The sequence below is a fragment of the Neomonachus schauinslandi genome, chromosome 3, assembly GCF_002201575.2.
Source record: "Neomonachus schauinslandi chromosome 3, ASM220157v2, whole genome shotgun sequence".
NCBI classification, from domain to species: Eukaryota; Metazoa; Chordata; class Mammalia; order Carnivora; family Phocidae; genus Neomonachus; species Neomonachus schauinslandi.
The window spans coordinates 3,616,446-3,620,968 of record NC_058405.1 but is presented as its reverse complement, the minus strand read 5'-3'; positions in this window follow the sequence as shown (position 1 = coordinate 3,620,968).

The following is a 4,523-nucleotide window of genomic DNA, read 5'->3' as shown; positions in this document are numbered from 1 at the left end:
CCAGATGAATCCTCCTACTGCCAACAGGAGGTCAGCTGACCATTTGTGTTCCACACACGGCCACTTTGAGCCAAAGACAGCACAAGTGCATTCTGAGACTTTAGCCAAGTGCCTGGGTCTCCAGGCCCCAGGAAAGATGTGCCTGAAACCCTGGTCCTCCCGAGAGCCCCAGGCCTCCACACCTGCCCAAGTGTGTTTTCTGTGCATGCCTGCTTTGGCTTGGATCTGACAACACTCACGTTGGCCTTTGTCATGGGGGATGTAAGGTGAGTCGGAGTCTCTAGGACGGAGATGTTGGTGGTACGGAAATTCCCCTGTCGAAAGACATCCACACATCTGACAACTGTATTTCTACATTAGGACATGTCTATTAACAAAAATAATGGCGACCCATACGTTCTCTTTAGGAACAGCCTCCTTGGTCTAATGAAGACCCGCAGAAATCTGAATTATCTTCTGCACTTTGCCCTCTTTCTTTCCATCACTGTTCTTTCCAAAACTATACACACACCTAAATATGCATTTTATTATTTTCATACAGACCGTTAGACTTTCATGATATATTGAATTGTTGCTGAGTCATAAGATTTTTTAAATGCAATTTTTCAGCTAAGATAAAAGCAAGGTTAAATGAACCAAATGTGATGAGTATTTATGAAATACAAGTTTTTTATATAATAAAGTTTTAAAAATATCTTGAATATATCTTCCTTTTCCTTTTGGTCTAGTTAGGTGGGAAAAATTACTGTCCTTAGCATCTTAATTAAAATAACATTATAATGTTAGCAAAAAGAAAAAATGATTTGACATATTCATGTGGTAATTACATTAAAAAAAGATTACTCTCCATTAGTCTTCCTGATTGTACTAAGCCATCTGTGCTTGTAAAAATGATAATAAACAATGAATTTCATATGCCATATGTACTTTGCTGCTTAATGGTAATTAAGCAGTAATCCCAAAGCAATCACTTGTTAACTGTGATAATTGCTCAAAGGTAATAATTTTGTAATAAATGATAATCAATTATTTATAATATTAACAATAGTTTTCTTATTTTTTTTACCTTTAGAAATTGCTGGTGGCCATAGCTTATCTCAGGAGCTGTGCTGGAAAATCACTAATCTGTTGTGTTAAGAACAGATTTTCCACAAGTCAAAATTCTAGTTATGGTCTATTAGATTTGTAATATGTGTTTATAGTATTTTTAAAAATGAAACAGCTATAAATATCTCATACTCCTTATTATCACAAATAAATGGCTTTAATAAAACTTCTAGTATGAAGTAAACTATGGAGTGATCGATATTACAAAGCCCAGTATGAATGTGAAATCAACAGAACGTATGGGGGAAGTCAGAACGGAGTTTGATTAGAGGGGAAAAAACACATAAAATGTAACCACTTATTCACAATTGTAACTTTTCCTGATGTATCACTCCCGATTTTAGCTTTAGACAGCCTACTGTCATCTCAAGAAATGATGTATAATATTTAAGTGGGCACTTCTTACAATAGAGAGGTGACTGAATCATACATACTTAAGCAATAAAACAATTTAGAATAGTCATGATTCAAAGCGAGTGTTTAGTCTTATTTTTAATATAACAATGAAGATTGCGTTGGACTAAAACCACTGTTTCTGAATTTCCCATCCAAGGAGTAAAACCCATGGGTCCTGTCTGTCTCTGGATTCCTAACATGACATGGAAATACACAGAAGAATATGTCCAACTGCCTCTGGATCAGTGGCTCTCTTGCCCTAGGGGGACTTGGGACATGCTGGGGACGTGCTGGTCCTGACACACGGACTTGGGGGCTGCCGGCCCCCCCGTGGGTAGAAGGTGGGGATGCTGTAGGCAGGCTCCACGGCGTAAAACAGCGCCCGGCAGAGAATGACCCAGCCCAATGTGTCCGTGGTGCCAAGGTTGAGAAACCCTTGGCCCAGATGACTCTTTGCCACTGAATCATTTATAAAGGACATCAAGCATTTCGACTTTAAAAGTTTAAATGGGATTTAAAAGACCAAGCGACCAGGAACTTGATTCCCCTCCTCTTCCAGCAGAGCAAACAGGGAGTACTGCAGAAACAAAAACTCCTCCTTCCAGATCTGGTCCTAACCTGCAAAAACCAAATCCCACGCTGGCTATTTGAAGCCCCAAAGAAAGATTATTAAAGAGAATTAGGCAGCTCAAAAAATCAATGCGAGGACAGCACTGAGTTTCCCATATCTGCTGTGACCCACGTCACAGGAGGCCATGGTGCAGAAAGCCAGCTCACGCGGGCTGCGACGCCACAGTACCCTGTGTCCGGGGCCAGGGACGCGGCCTCCGTCACCCCCAGGGGGAAAGAAGGGCCACTCAGGGGTCTCTGCTCCGTTTGCAGCCTCTAAGAGCAGGTCTCGGTCGGCTACCTCTCATGAATGACACGGCACACACAGGCACTCCGCGTCCACAGTGGCTCAGAAGAGACATGTGTCCTTTCAGAAGACAGCACTGGGGATACGGGGAGCCACCAAGACCGAGGGGGCTATGCAGACATGACGTGTGGTCACAAAAGGCACTTGTGCTTCACGCCTGATCTTGGGATCCAAACTGCCCCTTGTTCTTGGAAATAATAGGGCTAGAATCATGGAAGCCCCATATTTGACGGCTGGAGGAGGCAGGGGGTATTATTTCTCTGACTATGCCCCTTCTTGCCCCGGCCCCCGCCTCCATCTGTGTTCAGTCAATGTCTCTTTGTGTCTTCCTTCCTTCTATCCCTCCGTGAGCCGACAAGTACCTATCGAATGTCTGCTTTGTGCTGGGCGCTGCTCGAGAAGACGCTGCAGTGAGCAGAACAGGCAAATTCCGTGCATTTATGTTCAGATTTGGGGAGAGAAATCAGCAAAATAAATAAGTAACCTTAATGAGTATCTCTGGCTATCCAAATCTGGAGCTGCACATACAGAGGTAAATATTTGGACAAATCTCTTGTTATCCAAATTCTCGTTACTTGCTATCTGAAATTCAGGTGCCAAATAGATTCAGATAATGCGTTATCTCTTGCTATTAAAACTCAGCCCCCGACTCAGGAGTCAAATAGAACCAAGAAGTGAAGGCAAATTTATAAAATTTGTCAGACGGTGATAAAAGCCAGGGAGAAAAGCAACACGGGAGAGTGACAGCGACAGCCCCAAGGGGGAGGGATTGCAACGCTGACGGGCATAGAGAGCTTCGCTGGGAAGGTTGCTATTTGGGAGAAGTTCCAAACAGATAGAGACAAGCGCAGAAGCTTCCGGAGGGAGCCTCCAGCTGGGTTTGAGAAGCCGCAAGGGCCCTGGTGAGGTTGGACATGCTCGAGGGAGACAGAGAAGATCAGAGCAATGGAGAGGCCAGACCAGATAAGGCTTTGACAACCGTTGTGGGGACTTTGGTTTCAGGGAGAAATGGAGAGCATCGGAGCGCACTGACCACTGGGTGGGGATGGGCGGCAGGGGGGCTGAGAACGGCCACAGAAGCCCGGTCAGTAATCCTGCATGATGGGTAGTCAGGTGGCTCCGGCCAGGGCGCTCCCCGGGGAGATCATGGGGTCAGATTCTGGATATATTTTGAAGGTAGAGTCAAACTGATTCCCTGATGGATTTGATGTGGAGTGTGAAAAAAAGGAGAGGTCAAAGGTGAGAACGTAGAAGGAAGGTGGTCTGAGATGGGAGAGGCCACAGGGAGGGCGTGTGCGTGCCGGGAGGCAGAGGCTCTGTGCGGGGTGTGTTAGGTCTAATGTGCTCCTGGCTGTCGAGGGGAAACAGCGAGTGGAACGTGACCTGGGCTTCGGGAGAGGTGTGGACTGAGGCGGCATTTGGAAGCTCAGGGTGTGGGTGGTATTCAGCGGTGTGCACCTGCTTGAAGTCACCGAGGTCATTCCCATAAAGAAGAGAAGGGGCCATGTAGGGGGGTCCCAGAACACTCCCAAGGGAGGAAGGGGGTGTGATGTGGGATACCCAGCGAAGAAGACTGACAAGTAGGAGAGAAGCCCGAACGTCTTCCTCCAGCACGGAGTCTTGGAGCATGCGGGGCATGGCTGGCAACAGGACCGCAGAGCCCGTGGTCCTCAGCAGCAGGGAAGGCAAGGGCGCCCTGCATGAGCGGTTTCAGGGGGGGCGGTGGGCGAGAGCCCCACTGGAGGGTGTTCAGGGGAGAACGAAGGGGCCATGGGACAGGATGGTATAGAACATGCAGGAAGAAGAGGGAGTGGGGAGGCCGGAGAGAAGACTTGGAGTCTGGAGGGTGGCGAGGCTGATCCCTTGGAGGACAAGAAATGATGTAGAAACACAAGCTTCCAACGAGTGATGGGAAGGTCCGAGGGAACCGGAAACGGCCCACATCTGCTCTTCAGGGGTTACTTCTGGCCTTTGACCAAGGCCTCCGGCATCTTGAAAAGTCCCAAAGTCCCTGCCCCGTGATACAAGCATCTTTCCAGCCCTGGCCCTGACCTTCTGTGCTGAGCCACGACCTCTGGATTCTCGAATTGCATTTCTGCTCTGC